This window comes from Camarhynchus parvulus, chromosome 2 (assembly GCF_901933205.1).
Source record: "Camarhynchus parvulus chromosome 2, STF_HiC, whole genome shotgun sequence".
NCBI classification, from domain to species: Eukaryota; Metazoa; Chordata; class Aves; order Passeriformes; family Thraupidae; genus Camarhynchus; species Camarhynchus parvulus.
This window is the reverse complement of record NC_044572.1, coordinates 110,171,551-110,191,330: the sequence shown is the minus strand read 5'-3', so window position 1 is coordinate 110,191,330 and position 19,780 is coordinate 110,171,551. Positions and strand designations below refer to the sequence as shown.

Here is a 19,780-nt window from a genome sequence, read left to right as displayed (position 1 = left end):
TAATCAATGTTCTGGCTTATCTTCTAATGAAATCATGCTTTTGTTGGCAGAATGTATGCTAAAACTTGAATGATAGAGAAGATTAACATGATGCCTGCACGAGTCAGTTTGTGGATGAAGTCTCCAGTACAGCAAAAACATTGACATACTGGAGGAAATCCAGCAGCAGGCCACCAGACTGGTCAGGGGGCTGGAGCACAGGCTTGAGGAAATGCTTAGAGAGATAATTCAATTCAGCTTGGACAAGAGGAGGCTCAGAGAAGACCTGACTGTGGAAACTACATGTCCTTAGGCTACAGATAAGACAGAGTCAGATTTGCTTGCATGTGTCTAGTAATAGGCAGTGGACTTGAGATGTGGCATGAGAAATTCGAATTGAGTATAAGAAAAAAAAATTACCATAAAGATGGTCAAATACTGGAGTAGCGGATTGCTTTTTCCATCTTTGAGGGTGTAAAGGGCTTGAATAGCCTGAGTTATCTGATGTAGCTGGACCTCTTTGGAGGAGGGGGATGGAGTAGATGAACCCCAGAGAACCCTTCTAATGTAAATTCTTCTGTGATTCTGTGAAACTCAGCTTTCTAGGTTCAAAGAGCTGATGTTTTCAGATATTCATCACCTTAAAGACAAGATGTAAGAAAGATCCTTGTCAGAGACACAACCTGCCCAGGCTGATTAAAAAATATCGTGTCATTTTTGTGAACAATGTTTATATTCTATGCTGTGGTTGTCATATGAGAAAAGTAATACTTTTTATTTGTATATCCTGCAAGACACTGCTCTCTTGGGCCCTTGATTCTGTCTGTTATACCTCTGTGCCATGCTCTCAGCCCTTAACTTGCACCAACACTAATCTCTATCCTAGTGCTTACCCTTGAAGGATTAAAAAGGTTTCTCTAGGTAGTAGCCTGTATAATTGTAGGATAATCAAGCTCCAGATACACATCATTTGCTTACTGCTCTTTTTTTTCCTCAAAGGAAATGTGTGTCCTCATCCTTTGAGACAGTGCTTTGCCTGCCTCCTAAATTGCGAATGATAGTTTTAAAAAGGGTTAAATTTTTACCTGCATATATGCACATGTTCACATCTATACATATACACACATACCAGAGATATCAACTCTTGTTTACTTATTTTTTACATCTCATACTTTCACAGTAAGCCATCCTTTGCTGTGCTAGCCCAGCATGTCTTAGGGAGACTTCCAGGACGCATTCTCAATGAGAGAGAGAGAGAGAACTTAGGACTGCAGTGCCTGCTCTGCAGGGGCAATCCTTACAGTCCTCCCTGCTGCATGGGTGGCTTTGCTCTGTATGCCAGGGACAGCCCTATCCCACTAGAAACACTTCTGTGTGGCAAAACTGCCCAAGTGTGAGAGGACATGGGAGTTGCACAGCTTGCCATGCCTTCTATTGGTGCTAGCTTATTTTGCAAGAAAGAGATTAATACTGAGAAGAAAAGAAGTCAGGAGTCTGAAGTTCTTTTAGCTCTGCCACAGACTCATTTTCCAGTCCTCAATAGGCTGCTTCATATCCCACATCTCATCTCCAGCATAGATATGCGGGGCAATTATAGCAACACCACAGCAGAAGCTGTGGTACTTCATATCTACAGAGATCTTTGCAAATATAAACTGCACAAATTACAAATTCCTTTCTGTAACCCTTCAAAATAAAATATGCAGAAGCTGGTAATTCTTCCCCATTTCTCTGCTGTCAGGGAGTAAGGAGTAGCCTCAGTGTCAGAACGTTGAGTCTGTGATCTATGATCTCAGCCGGGCAAAATTCACCAGTTTAATGAGATACTGCAAGTTACTGAACCATTTCATTGCTTTGGCTCCTCAGAAGTGTCTAGGCATTGATTACAATCACGTAGTGTAAATAATTCTGGTTTGTAACTCCTCATGTGTTTGAACTCTGATGCTGGCATTCCCATGCCATACCGTGTTAGACATTCAGACAACTGTGCTGATCACATATTTCCTCTTGCTTTAATAGGCCTTTCAGGAATGAACAAGCATTCCCTTGTATACTACTATGGTTCCCATCACTTGATGGTCACACTTAATTAAGCACTATTTTAGTAGAGAGCTGGTTACACTTCATTTCATTAAGTGATTTCATGATCACCAGTGGTACACTGACAGCTCTGTTAGCTGAAGCTATGTGAAAAGGGGCAGCAGAGACAACAGTAACATTTTGCAGCACTTCCTCATCAGTGATTTTCCAGGCACTACCCTTGCAGAGCAGAGCTACATTTCCATTAGCATTTAAATTTTTGGCTCAAGGCTATCTGAGCCTTGAGGTATGATAGACCATATCATATTACCAGTACCTTTAGCAATGCTAGTCCCTGAATCCTTTAAGTCATCATTTTTATATAAAGTAGATACAAAGAATTTCTTAATCTGTTTTCCCTCCTTTTGGTTTTTCTGTTCATAGTCAGCAAATAAATGTGATTAAAGGACAAAATCCCATTTAAAAAATGTGAGAAGGAATCAGTTGTGAAACAATGTTGAAAGGTTCTCCAGTGTGATAAACCAGGCTGTTTAGAAACACTGGGCAATTAACTCTAAAGTATGTAAGTATCACATGACAGGAAAAACACAATGTTCCATAATGGACATTGCAGGATACCTGTAAAGCCATACATTAAAGCTGCATGCTAGAAAAAGCTTCTGACAACAGTTTACATTCACTCATAAGAATATGTAATTCATAGATGATTTAGTGTTTCTAATGTGCAGGCAATTTTCCTAATTGAATTGGGACTTTTGCACAACTGTACTTCAATCCTAGATCTGAAGTTCAGTCTGCCTGTGCTTTAAGATACATTTCAGTTAAAGAGGGAAAGAATTGTTAGGAAAACATCATTGAGAGTGAGATGAAACATATAGATATGTAGGAAAAGCCAAAAATAATGCCAAAGACTTGAGTTTTGTTGTGAAGCCCTTTGTCACTGAAGTTTAGGTTAAAAAACTGTGAAAATTTATAAACTGTATCTTATATAAAATAACCTCTTTGCTGTATCTAGCTTTTAGTTCAAAATATATGAAGAAATAGCAGAAGTTTACCATACACTAAAGCAGACAAAAAGAAAAAAGTATCTTGTGCCCAAGAGTCAAATGATATGACTACATGTTACTGTGATTCCTTAAATACCTGTTCTATAGAAAGATCATGAGAATGACATATTAATGAAAAAAAATCCTACCATTTTCATCTGTTTTCACTTTCCTTTATGTGTTAGGCTATTATCTTTTGTGATGAGTTTGTCACTGGAGTCCAGAATATAAAGGAGTGACTCCTTTCAGTCCTGGGAGGAATTCTCTTTTGTATGTCTTCAAAAACACACATACATTAAAAAAAAAAAAAAAAAACCTAAACCCAAAACAAACGAACCAAACAAAGAAACCCTCATCTAGCAATGAAACTAGATACATAATGTATGGAAAAATGCAGCATGCCATGCCCCACCCGACACAGTTATGAGAAGTTCCATGTAAATTGTGTGAACTTTTGCTTAGAAATTACACTTGTACTAAAAGGGGCAGGGAAAAAAAAGGCAACCCCACTATGATTTTTACAACTGGTCAGCCCAAAATATTCTTATAAATAGTTTATATTCCTATAACATATTTTGCACATATACTCTTCACAGTACCCTGTGGTGGATTCACATCACTGTTACGAATTTAAAGGCAGGGTGAACGATGTGCCAAGCATTTTAGTGACCAGTTCAAAGTTGTGTAACAAGTTACTGTTATCCTGGCTATCTCAAGCTCTCATACTCTGCAAACTACACCCCAACTACAATTTGCACTGAGTCATTTAGCCACAGACATGGTAAGCAAAAAAAATTACATTACTCAGGTCTTAGAAAGGTGATACTCTCTGTACTCAATAAATCAAGGAAAAGGAAATCAGCAATGGGCTTTGAACCAAAAATGCAAATTCATGGCAAGGTTACTTGGATTTCAGAATCCCAGAGTCACACAGAATAAGTTCAGTTGGAAGGTACCCACAAGGTTCATCGATTCCAACTCCCAGCCCTGCACAGGTCACACCATGTTCCCAAGAGCAGATTTGGTTATCAAGAGAAGAGATTCTCACTGCCTTAAGAGAAAATCACCGGGGATTTCTAGATAATTCTGCTATCACACAAACCCTAACTCCTTCAAGAAGAATTTGGCATTTTCCAGGTAGGTGAGGCATGGCTCAGTAGTGACAATGACCCTGCTAGTGTACTAATGAGCAAAAGATTATGAACTATAGCAGATCTAAACAAACATCCATGTCCATATAGCTTAGATGGATGATTTGCTGAGCATTTCTTTTCCTGCATCTGACGTATTTTAAATGACCATTTAAAGAGCCTGTCTCTTGTGACTTTAAGCATGTCTGGACTGCCAGTATTATGCCTTGACTGGACTCTTCAGTTTAAAAGTGCTATGCTTTCTCTGTGGTGCTACAGAAACAACATTATTAATATTAAAGAAAAATTCCTAAAGGGAAAACTAGAGAACATCCAACAAATCTTTGACTTATAGGAAAGTCAGAGCTGCATGATTCAAATACCAGAAATTCCCTTTCAGGAATTTAGGCAAGTTTTTATAACCAATAAATTATTACTAGTTTTCCTTGGTATTCATTATAACGTTAATAGTGGTGGCTTCCTTCATACATGTTTGGTTTTAATGTCCAAAAATGTGGGAATCCCTCTGGTATTTAACAGAACAAATTTAAACATCAAAATCATTGGAGGAAATCTAAAAGATTTTCATTTTTAATAGGCAGATACTCAGAGACTGAAGATTTAGTCTTCACTGAAAGCATTTGCCAACACAGCTGCTGCTGATAGTTATGATATTTTCCGAGACATAGACACAGCATGACAAAAGCATTCTTGACATCCGTCTTTCACATCTTATTTTACATGTCTTCCATAAACATGTGAATTCTCATGTTGTCTCACAAGCATTTAAATTAGCGAATTTTGCAGTCACCAAGCAGCTGAAGGGACACAGCTCTGGGGCTACAATGTCTCATGTCAAGATACTACACCTTTTAAGCATGTCTTCTCTGGAAGGAATCAAGTGGAAAAGCCCTGATTATGTTTTCCTGAAGAAGAATATGGGCTTCAAAACAAGTGACAAAGCCTAAGAAGGCATGCATGGCCTTGAATCCAGAGGCTGCTCACTGCCATCAGGGCTCTGTGGTGCCAGCTGGAGCCTGAGCCTCTCCTGCAGCAGGAAAGGCATCAAGTCCTTCCTGCTGATCACTCCAAACACTTGGTTCTGCAGGTTCTACAGGATTCAATAAGAACATGGATTCTCTCCCTGCTCCACATCCTCAATTATACCTAAAACATCAGGAAATACCATAGTAAAAGAATCAGTTTATTTTTTGGTAAACCATAAAGTTCAATCTAAATAAATTATTATGACTGGAATGCACTCAAATTTCACAGACTGGAAAAGCAAAGTTGAGGTCCACTTTCTAAGTCTAAGGCTTTTCTGGTCTACGATTTGCTTGAAAATAGTCAGTGACCCCAATTTTTATTAAGTTTTAAATTTTTTTATTGCTGCTATCTCATTACATAACCATTTATGACATCCTATAATATTTTGTAGTACACGCTTATAAAAATCAATTCATGTAGAAACATAGGTTGCAAGGAAGAGAAACAATCACATGGGTATGAGAAGTGGGCCTACCAGTACTAAACTCTGGTGACTGAAAACTGTGAGGGCTTTAATGGTTTCTTGATAGGAACAGAGCTAAAGATCATTTTATTGTCAACCAAGCTGTTCTATATAGAGTGTGTAGTTGTTCACTAAGACTTTATTTTCCCCATAATTCTACAGTATCATTCCTGTGACTTGGCCAGTTCTGTCAAAGAAGGTGTATTGTGCTTACCAATGCTATGCTTCTGGAGACAGAGGAAGATTGGAACAAAGACATGATAAAACAACATAAATAAATGGACAACATAGAGGGGCACATCTCTTCTCCCTCTGTCATTTACAGAACAAACCAGGCATTTAAAGACATAAGGAAGAAAACCAACTAAAAGTAAAGAGGTTTCCTTTTTCTATACTGCATGTAATCTTGCTGTGGAAAGCACAGAAAATCATTGCACCCAGGAAATTTACAATGGATATTTATGTGGATATCAGAAAAATAGCTTTCATGAGTGATAATAACAAGTTGTTGAAAGGGATACTAAACTTTGTTGCTTCAGGGATCGCATCAGTATGAAATGTAATTGAGTTCTATAGGTTTCCCATAATAAAGAGGTTGTGTGGCCCAAAGGCATGAGCACTGGACTGGGTCTCAGTTTGAGCTGGCTTCTATTTCCATGTATGACCTCCTCTTGAACTTTGGAAAACCATGTGTCCTCCCTCTACCTCAGTTTTCCCATCTATTAAACAAAAAACTCTCAAACTAAACTAGATAATGCATATTAGGAGCATTGCAGGTTTGTAAATTTTCTATCCTTCTAGCTATTCTCAAAGCAAGGGATTTAGACCAGATGGATCTCAAATGAAGTCTCATCATCTTTACACATGAATTAACAGGAGCAGATTTTATATCTTTTTAAAGAAAAATCCAACTGAATTAGGCCTCTGACCTGGATTTCTCAGTGTCGCCCATCTCAGTTTCAATGACTGGAAATTCACTGAGGCAGAAACTGCATTTATTTTGTTTATAATATATTTATTTTAGGCCCTACTCTGTATACCAAACTTATTATTGCTTTTGGACCCAGTATTTTAGTACAGTATTTAGGAAATAAATGTGGTGATGTCATAGCAGGGATTAAAAAAAAGGAAAGGGAAAAGAAATATAGTTTTATTTATAAGTTGATGTATAGGCACTGTACTGTAATGGAGTTTAAATCTCAAAAGTGTTGCTTTATATTTGCTTTATAGGACTATAAGAGCCAAATAATGACATTTAAATGATCTATTCCATTAACATTGTATCATTTTGTCAATCTGGAATGTATTTTAATCAAAAGCCCCCTTGAAATGGTCTCCTTTGTTGTGTTTTCTTTTTGGCTCATTTTATCAACATCTGTTATGTTTATACAATATGAATTAAAACTTCGGAATGCTGTTTGTACTCAGCTACTTTTGTTGAGAATGTAACGTCCCAGGATTGGCAGTGTTTATGTAAATCAGTGCGGCTGACACAGCCATCATAAACAAATGAGAAAATATAACAAACATATTGTTCATGGAGGAAATGTTTGTTTTTAGACTTGGCTTCAGTCTTACCAGATTGATGAAGAGTTGCTGATACCAGGGATCTGTAGCATAGCGATTCAGCAGCATGGTTGGGCGCGACAGACTGGGCAGCTTCTCCACTGTTATCTGGAAAAGGCAAGAATGCATTTCTCTTTCCTTCTGTGCAGCACATTAGAGGTTCAAAAGACTCCTAGTTTGACTCCTAACAAAAAGACTTCTAGCAGAGCTACACCAGCAGAACTTGTCCAAACTTTATAAATTCTTTTGCCAGTAAGACTTAAATTAGCAATTGAAATTAGAGCGCTCTTCGGTTACAAATTTTTGTTTCCCTTTACTGTAATTGCATCTCTATTAAGACAATGTCAATTGTATTGGCTTAGGAGTGAGGTTTTACATGCTGTTAAAATACACGCACTAAGTGGTAATTACATGATAGCATAGTGCAGAAATATGCAGCAAAACTGGTATCAGCCATCAGCTGAGCTTCAGCCATTTTCCATAGGAATATCTATTTGAGTACTGGCACCTCATCATACATAACTGCCCTGATCCTTCTTAACATTATTTTGCCAGCCACATTCCCATGTGCAGACCAAGTTTCAGTAACACATGATGACTTTCCAGTTGGGCCTGTATAAATTCCTTAAACTACATTACTAGTCTTGCCTTAGAAACTCATGATTTTCTTCCACTACGCTTAATGTTTGCTATTCCTAAAAATCCTTTGGTCATCTGTCAAGGGGAAGAATGCTACATGCTTTTCAAGTTTGAAAGCTTTTATAAACACTCATCATTCAGAGAGGTGCTATCCCATAGTGAATTAAATATTATAACAATTCTGCTATCCATAGAGAAGTCGAGAAAGAGAAGAGTGGAATGGCCTATCTGAGCAAAGAAATTCTTTGCCAGCAGTCTTGCACAACTTCCAGACTCTGAGTGACATTATAGTTTATGAGATATGTCCCTGAAAGTTCTCTGGTCATCCTTAAATTTAAGTTGAACCTGATCACTTCTTTATCTTAACCACATATGTTACATAATCTCTTCATTCATGGAGCACTCATCCTAAATCACCCAAATATGCTTATTAAACAAGGAAAGGACTGAAAGAAGGGAGGTTACCTTCTCATAGGAGAGCAGATGAGATGGGGAGAAAGACTCATCATTTGTCTCCAGTTCGGAGATGCGCTTTTTCTCCAGCAGTATGCACAGCCTTAACCCAGAGTTAGAGCAGACAACTACATTCATTATAATGTGCAAATTTTAAACAGCAAGTACACAATGCTCTAGCGTCATGATGACACCACAAGTCCTGTGTGTAGGTTTGGGTTCTTGATATAAGAAGGACATCAAACTATTAAAGTGTGTTCAGGGGTGGTCAACCAGTATGGTAAAAGGCCTCAAGGACAAAAACGTAGGGCAGTGGCTGAAGCTGCTTCTTTTGTTCTTGGAGAAAAGAAGGCTAAGGGATGGATCTGTCATAGTCTACAACTTCCCCAAGGACAGTAGTGGAGTGGGAGGTGCTGATCTGCTCTCTGGTGACCAGTGGTAGGACACAGGGAAATGGAATGAAGCTGCATCAGGAGCGTTACTTATGGGTCCCTTCCAACTTGAGATATTCTCTGATTCTAAAGTATTAGCAGGCTGACCACACATTTGGCTTTCCTAAACATCCATTAGTAATAGCAGCATCACAGAGATTTAGGTTTGGCATATTAAAAGACGTCACCTATCCTACATGTTCTTCTTGACCTCTCCTTGACCTTGTCCTTGGCAGGACCAGCTCATGAACTGAGCTGGTCTTGTTGAGTGCAGACAGTGTAGTTTGCACCCGACAAGACAATACCTGTAATAAGCAAATACAATTATCTAGATGCGAGTAGGTAGACTGTTGTTGCTTCCCTCGTCCTTCTTAAGTAAAAGCTACATTAAAACAAGATCTGCCAAAATATTATGTCCTATTTTAAATCATCAGTGAAACCTTCACTCACAGTACTGCACTCTAGAGTTCATTAAGACATCTAATATTATTGCTGGCTTAGTAATGTTAAAATGGATATTTTTATAAATTAATTTATAATTTCAAACCTTTCTTCAGAGTTCTAGCTTTCTGCATTACACAGATAAGGCTTTGACAAGCAAGATACATAAAATTGTTATTTTTATCTTAGTATTTGTTTGCTACACTCACACACACACACACACACACACACACACACACACTCTCCATTCATACTATCCACTTCTCAACTTTTAACTTACATTTTGATAGCAGATACCTTGGAGACCACCACAGATCTTTTTTGTTTGTAGCATACTTAACTTCATGCTAGCCTTATTCTGTGATTACAGCTAGGAGCTAGGAGTTAATACAGTAGTACAAAGTTGTGCAACACACTGCTAAATTATGTGCTTGATGAACTCAGAGGAGAGCAGACACCTAATCTTCATTAGGGCATCAGAAAAAATATAAACAACATACCAAGTGGCTTTTATGATTGGAACACCAAGTATAAGCTGGGAATTTTTTAACTTGAGTATTTCTGTATCCAAAAATACTGTTTTATTCAAACCAAAACATGTTATAGGGATTTACTAGTTTTAACATAAATGTCTCCTAGGAAAGATTAGTCTGCTTCAAGGTGTTATTAGCACTCCACAGCAGAGGGCTTACACTGAGGTCTTTAGCCATTTTAATGATTCCATGACTCTATGATTCTAAGAAAACATGCCTGCGTGATCCAAAAGATCCTAGAGACTGGATATGGAAGAACTAGGTTCAAGTCCTTTATTATGAAATGCCATTTAAAGGAAGATATTTTGTGAGAATCTACCTCTCCATTTTTGTGCAGATCTGGAACACACATTTGAAGGAAACTATCGCTTCCAGCTCCTGCAAGTTAACATTGGAGAGAAGACCCCTTTCTCCTGAAATGGCCAGTTGTTTCTCTGTGTAATCTTGAAATCTGCATTCTTTCAATGGCTTTGGTCTCTCATGTAAGGTTCTCAAAGGAATTTTTATAAATAAGTATGCCTGTATGTGTATAACTTGTGGAAAAACATTATTTCTGAAGGAAATTAGTGGCACAGCCAGAAATACTAGGAGTCTGTCACCTGCTCCCACCTTTAAAGCACATCCCATTCACAGGACAAGAAGGAACTGGGTATTCTTCATAACCATTGAAACTTTATTTGTCTCAATTTAATATCTGACTGGCTTTGGTTTTAATAAAATCTCTTTCAGATTACTAAAATAATCTGCAGCAAAGCTAATGGCTGAGCAAACAATTTGCTCTGGGCTCACATCTCCCCTCCTGGGAAAATCACTGATCTTCCCTAAGCCTCCTACCACATGCATGCCATCATATGGACATGTAGCATAGACAATTAATGGACTTGGTTTTGAGGACAATGATGAGAACACACTAATGAGGCACGCTACAACAGGCAGGACCTCTTCCACTCAGACTACGTTTGGAGGAGGAAATGGAGAAAAACACAATATATTCAGAATATATTCACTGCAGCAGAGGGTATGGAGAAGAAACTAATCCAGTCATTCCCTATGAATTACCTTTTGTGCATTGCACACTTATCTCTGCAAGACTCTCTAAAGGTTCATATTCCACAGTTTTTCACAAAAAAGCTCTGTAATCATTCTAAGAGACATAAATACACAGATCTAAATTGTGCTCCGAGATCACCATGCACAGCTCCAAGAAGTCTACTTCAAGAGAGATCACTGGGCCAGGAATACTCCCAAGACTTTAATCCTAACATATATAGACAGCAAGTGTGAAAGTTATGATCCACCCTGATCCTCAGCCAGACTCTGTTGCTCAGGTTCAAAACACTGTTCAGGTCTGTAGTCCAGACTGCACCATTTTCCACTTGTACATGATGCTGGAATTAAGGAAACAGTAACATTCACCATGAGCTGAAAGAGCAGAAACATTTGTTCATCACCAGTGGTTTGTTGGCTGGTTTTGGCAGCTTGCAATTTGCTCAGCACCGCTCTTAACTAAACCCAGCAGGGAGTCACTTAACAAAACTTGGAAAAGTGTGAGAGAAATTTGGATAGTCAAGAAAAAAGCACACACAAACACAATGAAGGAAATCGTTGGAACATTTCTGATAAGATTCCAAGCCTATTAAAAACTGCCATATTATGGAGAAAAATGAGCATACATTATTTCACTTGGACTTCCAGAAGTCAGGCTTCAGAGGTATAACAACATTATTCTTTGATGTTACATACAACATCCTTCCTATCACATCATCAAGCCTTAGAAAGCAGACCAAACATGTTTCTTGCACTATTTTGTGAGGTTTAACAGGAAGTGCTAAGATTCAGACTTGGACTCTGCAATTGTTCGTTTACTCTTTATTTATTTAAGAAGGAAGAAAACTCTTAAGTAGGGAATCTCATTTCAAAGATACCCTGGCAAGGCATTGCAGTAGTTTCATGTGCTCTATCTGTTACAAAGCATGTATCATGAAGATACACCTAATTAAGATAACACATTATTATTCCAATATCCACATGTCAGTTTTGGCATGGAAGTCAGGAATGAAAAGTATCTGACAGCTGATTGTGTCACTCTTCTTGTCAAGATGGCCAATTATCTGAGGAAACTACAAATTCTAAATATTGGGTGAGTGACATAAAAGCAACTACAGCTCCAAAGTAGCTGCAAATGAACAGAAGGAACATGAGAAGGTGATGCAACTGGCAAAAGCATTCAGGGCAGGACTCTCCTAAACAGAAGAGAAAAAATAGCTACACAAAGGAACAAGGGGAGGAGGGAGGATTAAAGAACATGAAGCATCATTTTTTCATTTACTTTAGAAAGTTGTAGGCTTATTTCTCCTGCCTTAATCCACCGAAAGTACCTGGTTTTGTTTTTTTTTTATAGCTGATTTTATCTGGTTTTCTGGCCAATATTCAATGCAATCATTTGCCTGACTTGAAATAGTGTTATGTTTTTTTAAACTTGTAAAAAAGAGTATTCTGCATATGGTGACCTGGACAGTAGATAAGGACTAGGTCATCACATATCAGGAACTGTTTTAAATCAACCAAGTCTTCATCTTACACAATAAAATCTCAGGGTTACAGGGTTGTTTCAGGTTAGGCAGACTAAATCATTACTGTTTACTTAATATTTCGTTCTTCAAATGAAGAGGGAGCGTTGCATGAATTTTTGGCATCTTACCTAAAAAATGATTAAAAGGTCACTATCAAGTACTAGGCTGAGGTTTTCCAGAGCAAAGATCAAATTCTGTCTATGCTACAGCTTTTCAAAGGATACTGAGCAAATATTTAATCTCTGTACCTCAGTTTTCAAATCTACAATACAGAGATTTCGTCTATGTCAGGGCTATGTTTTGAAGTTAATACTCATTACTTAAGTTGCCACTTGTCAGGTTTTATAGGCAGCATCATCAGGGTGAATGAGCAGACAGCAAGTCCACAACCTCAATATGAAAATGCAAAGGCAGCTGTTAATAAATTGTAAATACAAACTTTATTTTTCAGACCTGCAGAAAGGTTAGATTTTAGAAATGTGCGTGGACTTAAAATCAGATTTGTATTTCCCTACAAGCTGGAAGCTGGCTTGCTGCTAGGCAGACTTTGAATTTCAGAGAAGCCTACCACACATTTAAACAGCAGGACAAGCATGTGATCGGTCTTTCCATTCACACACCAGTTTTCCCCATGCCTATATTTGATTTCGACATTTAACAACCCTCTGCACTTGCCTAAAAGCCACCCACATGCTGCAGTGTGGCTGCATACGTTTTTAATTTGGCTTTTTGGGTTAGCACACAGCCTCTGCAACCCTCCAGTTTTTCCTGCAAAGGGCTCCATCACAAAGTCCTGCAGCACCTGCACAATTATTTGTAAGGCCAAGCAGGCCTACTTATTTTAAAAGTATCATATAATGTTGTTCTTTGGAAGAAACTTTTCACACTTTGGATATGAAATAAAACCACTGCCACAGACTCTATAAACCTTCCTCCATCTGTGTTATTCATGAGCTACAGTGCCCAGGACCCTGACAATGCATGGGAGGATCATAACATCCAGGGCTTTTGTTGAGAGTACTGAATTCCATTCATTTACATAGGCAAGATTACTGTATAGTGTATCATTGAAATTAACTAGAGCAGCTCTTCAAAAGCAGGAGGCTGGACAGTAAAAACAATCAATGTGCTGAGAGACTCTACTCTCTAACATGAAAACCAAGTAATCACACAGGCACTTTGGTATTGCTGTCAGATATTGCTGTCAGCTCCCTAGTCTGCACACCTAAGAATAGTTTTCAAGTCCTTAATGTGCTTCCCCTCTCCTTTTTTCTTCTTTGCTGAGTTCAGATGAAGCCTTCAAACCACTGCCAAAGGTGTTTCTAGCTTTGATCAGACCTGGTAGAATCACTGTTGCCCAGAACATACAGCAAAGGCACAGTGAAAAGGAAGGGGGGAAGTTGACTGTGATCCTCTGGTAAGAAACAAAACCCCATTTTTATCTCCATTTATTGCATGAACTTAGCAGACTTCTGTGTTTGATTGAGTAACTTTGCATTCTTGTGATCTAAACTTAGCAATCTCTCCACAACAGTGCCAGAAGGAAAAGGCTCTCCAACGATCTTTCAAACCCATATCAGTTATTATGAAAGTGCCAGCAGCAAGGCTGTCACAATATTAAGGTAGATATCTAGCGCAGTAATTAGTTTATGAATTAAATGTCTCAGGTCTCCATTCATCTTTAACTTTTTTTTCTCTAAGCTGTTGCACTGCATCACTACTGAAGGCAAGTACCTCTTCTCTTGCTAACGAAAATAAAAGTATTACCTTATTAAAACAGTGTGTGAGGACTCTCTGAACCATGTGCATGCACAAGCCTTGAGAGCAGTGTTTCATTAGTCCCAGCTGGGAGTGCAGATTAAAGAGAAATGCCAGAAACCATACCTAGAGTCTGACATATCTATGATATGTTGCAATGCCTGATATGTTCTGTGGGAAAGGAGATCTATATGCTATACTCAGTTTCACTGAAGTGCTTGGCAGAAAGCATTCCTGACTCACAACAGTGTCTGTTCACTGGACTGGCCAGAGGGGAGTCATACCTAATAAACTGCCATAAAATACACATGCACACACCACTTTGGATCATTGATTTCACTGCTAAAGGATGTTACTGTGTATTACAGCTTTAAGTTTTCAACTTTGTCATATTTTCTAAACTCTGATCTCTTCAATTTACTTTCAGTTATGTGACATTCCCCTTTAGCAGAGCGAAAGCATGCATTAGCTAAACAATGTGGTTTGGATTTAGCGTTCCCATGCATCATTGTGAAAATGTTTGTCTCAGCAATAGTGTCATTATTGTTACTGGGAACAGCTGCTCTACTATGTCTTCTGATTGAGGAGAGCAGAGTAACTCCCTTCCCATACCACCTCACAAGCAGGGAATCTAAAGCAGGACCATTGAGTAGAAGTAGCTCATGAGCACACACTGCTCTGTACCTGGCTTCCTCCTACCACAAAGGAAGCAGAAAGTGCAAGAGCGCAGCAAAGAACAGCAGCAAAATAAATATTGCCAAGATTTAGAAATATAAATAAATACAGAAATTAAGTTTGGCTCCCTCCTCTGGCAGTTCTTCTGGATCTGGACCGGGGACTAACCAGAGTGAGGCAGAAATCCTCCTCACTCAGGTGCAGCTTTCTGGCAGCTCAGCTCCATTAGACATGACATCCTTTGAGCAAGAATTGGAGCAGGGAGTTTGCTGCTGATCAAGCGGATGTTTAATATCTCCCTTGAGTTTCTGAAGTGGAAAGATGTAGCTCTCAGCATTCTTGCCAGCGCTTCCAGCCCCACTGAAGTCAGTTTCCACATCCAGATCTACAAGAGTGCTGGAGTCCCGCTGGGTTTGCTGGGAGCATCCCAGCGGCAATGCAGTGCTCTGCAGGCCTGTGCAGCTCGGCTCAGGCCAGCTGGACATTTTTAAGGAAAGCGTACAAAACATATTTGTGTGATTATACAGAGCAGCAGACTTTAACTCACCTTTCAGAACAAGACCTTCAGAGGTAATTAAGTTTTATTTTAAGATGGATTGAATCTGGTTTCCAGGGTATTAAAACTTTTGAAATGTCTTTGGATGGGAAGCCATGTTTTCAGTCAGTAGGCGTTTCTGCAAGTCCAGCCTCTAGTAATATTTTAGCTACATGTAGACCACAGCTTTTGGATATATTTTATCTTTTGAAAGGATCTTAGATTCCCAACTTTGTCCTAAAAATTAAGTATTGTAAACACTTCGTTTGTATCAAACAAACCTAAGTAAGGTAATCACACAAGTCAATACACTCTTGCATAGCATATCCATAACATACAATCATAAAACCATAGAATGGTTTGGATTGCAAGAGATCTTAGAGATAATCCAGTTCTAGCCCTGCATAGGCATGGACATCTCCCATAGACCAAGGTGGTCAAAGACCCATCCAACCTTACCTTAATTGCGGTTCCAGGGGTGGGGCATCCAACTGTGATAAAACAGGTGGAACAAGCATGGTAAAGTACAAGGATTTTTGACAACTTTACCTTCAATATTTTATTTAAATTTCTTTTTGGCTTCAAAGTACCTATTTCAATCAACCACAAATGCTGAAGTTCCAGTAAACTTGATGGGTCAGAAGAGATGGGATTTCCTAGGTGAAAAAATACACACAAAAATGCAGACACAATGCCAAAAAATGTCACATCCCTCTACAGAAGTAGCACAAAACCAAGTTTTACCCATTTCTGCTTAGACAGTTATATTCTGTACAGTCTGCTTACCATCAGAGATATCGTGGTTTCTGCATAATTACTTTATCCCAGTCAAATTAAATAAAGCAAAAAAAAATTTCCTTCATCTTAAAGACAGACAAACAGAATGCAGAGTAATAGCTAACAGCTGTGTAGGTAAGAATACAGAGGCAAACACAGGGAATCCAGCCCTCAGCCTAACAGGAGGAGAGGTACGTATGGTACAGATCTGAGAGCCTCAGGCGTGAACAGAATGGCTTATTTGTTATGGTAAAATTCCCAAACAGGCTACTCAGTGGTATTTGTCAACCTCGTATTTTGTCCAGGAAAATTGTCTCGCAGCTGTGTTCAAGGCAGAAATTAAGATTGCTGGGCAGCATTCCAGCTCTTGACTCTCTTCACCATTTTTCCTCAAAGGACACAGAGGGGACAGCTCCTGGTCTAACAAGACTCCAGCATGCACCTGCTTTACTTCAACGGACACCAGGAGGATTTAACCACAGTACAGAAAAGCTGCTCCCTAATTTTCCTTGGCAAAAGTGAAGACAGGCAAAAAAGGCCACCAACATCAGAACAGTCCCTGGAATGAACATGGTATTCATCTGTCACAAATACACAGGAAATTTGCATAAAACAAGGAATAAATAGCATCCCAGGAAAAAAGCACCTAGGTAGAGAACACATTGTCATCCATTACACATGCCTGTAGAGGGAAGCAATCAGAGGATGCAAATCATGGCAGCAAAGGTGTTGCTGCTGACCATGGAGTATCATCACCCTCCACATTATATCCCAGATGTGTCCACAGACAGGGAAAAGAAATTCATTACCTACAGCCTTTTTTCTCAAATCCTCCATGTCTTCTGGTTTTACTGTGCTTTACATTGTGAAGTAACCTCTGGCAAAGAAGATGGAGCAGCAAAACACAAGTGATGATATGTCTAATCTCTTCATCATGTCAAAGAACCACTTCATTGCCCCACAATGGCCCTGCACCAGTACATTGTAACATATGTGGAAATGAAAAAATAGCTCTTTTTTCAGATTTGGTCTCACAGAAATTAGGCAGAAGCATAACTCTATCTTTTCCCACTGGAGGAGAATCTGGAGCCACAATCTAGAGCAGCCAAGACAAAAGAGAGCCAAGGGACCTCCCAACAATTCCTCAATATGCATTTACAGCCTCATGCTGTTTCTCTGGCAGAAACGGCCTGGGAAGGAAGGCAGTGGTCCTATCCTCAGGTCACTGAAGAATGAATTCCACCTAGCCAGGAGGGCATGTCATTGAGGGCATGACATTTATAGCTCTCAGCAGACTCAGGGCTAACACATTCATAAACAGCTCAGCTCAGCTACAGTCACTGGGGGGCAACAGGGGAGGCATTTCAGCTGCAGCGTGAAAGAATAGCCTGTTTTGTTCTGATGTGCAAGTGTCATTACTACTGTGGGAGAAATGAAGGGGGCCAGCCAGTTCCTCAGCCCTCTGCGCTGCACACAATAAATCGATCAACCATCAATGCATCAAGTTCACCACCAAGTTCTGTGCATGCCTGGGAAACCCTTGCAGAGCTCAGTTTGAAGAATATGTGGCCGCACGTTCCTCAAACTGAACTCTGCAAGGGTTTCCCAGGCATGCACAGAGCTCTTACTGTGGCAAAGTGTCAAATGTATTACTCTAAGGAGATCTTTGTTTTGGAAACTTGCTTCTCAGCTACAGCTTGCTTCCTCTTTAACAATTTTAAGGCCAAGAAGTTTTCTTTAGTAGTTGCTTTTGTTTTTATTTTCCACTGCTTGTTCAGCTGGGGAAGATAACAGTTTCAGATTTAGGTCACCCATGGAAAACCATGTTTGGTGATCTCATCTTGATCCCCAGTGGGTAACCATCCAGATCACAAAGAGCAGGAGAAAAATCTAGCCCAGCTAGGCAGATCTGGAAGATTTGGGGGAGAGGGGAAGGCACGTCTGTGATTTTCTTTAATAAAATTGGAATATCTACGTGTTTGCTACAGGCCAACACTAAGGTGAATTTGTAGGCCCATGCAAATTCCAGCCAACATTGCTTGGCCACCATCCTTGCTTTTGTAGGAACTGGCATTGACCTTTTTTCTTCAAAGGGTCAGAATCACTCATATGTGTTATGAAACATAACAACACTTCATCCATATACAGCAACTCTCATTGCTACAGTTTCCAAGTGTGGCCAGGTACTTTTACATTTGGACCAAATATACAGTGTTTTGTCCATGCTTATTTAATGAGGAAAAAATGGTACAAAAAAACATATAAATGAGAAACATAATTTAAAATTATGAGCTGCCGCTGCCTTCATGCAAGCTTGGCAGATTGTTTGTTTCTTTCCCTTCATTAGTTTGTTACTCCATTCTTTTTAACCTAATAACAACATTTTTGTTCAAGAGAGGAAAAAACTCAACAACCATATTTGAGAATCAATAATTACATCCAAGGCAACTCTCAACAAAAACATCATGGCAATTTTTTTTTACATCTTCCTCAAGCCGCCTTTTTAAGATATGTCAGGCAAGCCACACATCCTCCACTTTAACATTATTGATGTACAAGATGGGTAGATAACGTATCACTTTTCTGTTCTGGTCACGTCCAGTCTGTGTGGGATTTCGTTGGGTCTCATAAGGGTAAGAGGTTTAACAGCACCCTTCTCCTTTAAGGAGTTCACAGCATTTGTCATCTTGGCCTTGAGAGTTACGTGCTGCAAGAGCTGTAATTTTATGAGTAAGATGGAAAACCTAAACCCTAACTGCTTCTGGTCATGAATACACAAATTCCATGACACATCACATTACTGGAGATTTGTTGAAGAGGATGTCTGCAGAACATTCCTTTCCCAGTGTTGGTGAGAACAGCAGAACAACAAAGTCACCTGTGGTCCCTGCTGGGAACAAGGCATTTAGAATTCATCATGAAAGTCCTCAAACCACTGGGCAAACACTGGGGCAAGAAGGGGTGTTGTCACAGCACCCAGAACACAATTCTTGCTCCCAGACAAACTCTCTGTATGTGTTTCACTGGAGTGAGGTACCAACCAGCCAAAAAAGCTATTTGATTCTTCTTTGTCAACCATTTTTAATATTATCTTGGTTTTATTCAAAACAGTCTGACAGCAGTTCATTTATGCTGAAAGTGACAGGGAAACAAAGTTCTTCCTTCATCCCTTTGAAAAAGTTCCAACAGAATGTATCACCAAAGAGCTCTGAGGACAGAAAACCACAAGCCCACCAGAATTTTCAGGAAGCATCAGCTTTTCTCTACAGGCACCTCTCTTTAGAGTGTCCTAGTATCAGCCTTCCTTTCCCCCTTCTTGCTTCCTCTTACACCACATTGCTCTGCATTATAAAGCACGACAGTATTTACATGAGCTCCGCATATGCCTCAGCAGCCTGGGCCTGTAAAGTGAAATTTTAAAGGAACTTCAGCTGTAGCTGTTGCTAGTGTGCTTTCTAGTTTTATTGCTGTGAACAGCTGAGAATTAAAAAAGCACACTAGTTTATGTTCTATAATATCTTCAGACTGGTACACACTGCAGACTACCACTCAGAAATTTAGGTTTTAGGGCCTTAGCACATTTTGCATTAATTATGTTTATGATAATATGACTGTGAGGAAGCAAGCATATGTATCATACACAAGTATACAATACTGCACTTATTGATGTCATCACTCCTCCAGGTCCCTAAAA

At 39.3% G+C, this 19,780-nt stretch overlaps 1 pseudogene; it reads right to left on the bottom strand.

The window, feature by feature from the left end:
• Window positions 1-507: 507 nt before the first annotated feature.
• The window catches only part of LOC115912689, a 58,203-nt pseudogene continuing 38,930 nt past the window's right edge, over window positions 508-19,780 (bottom strand).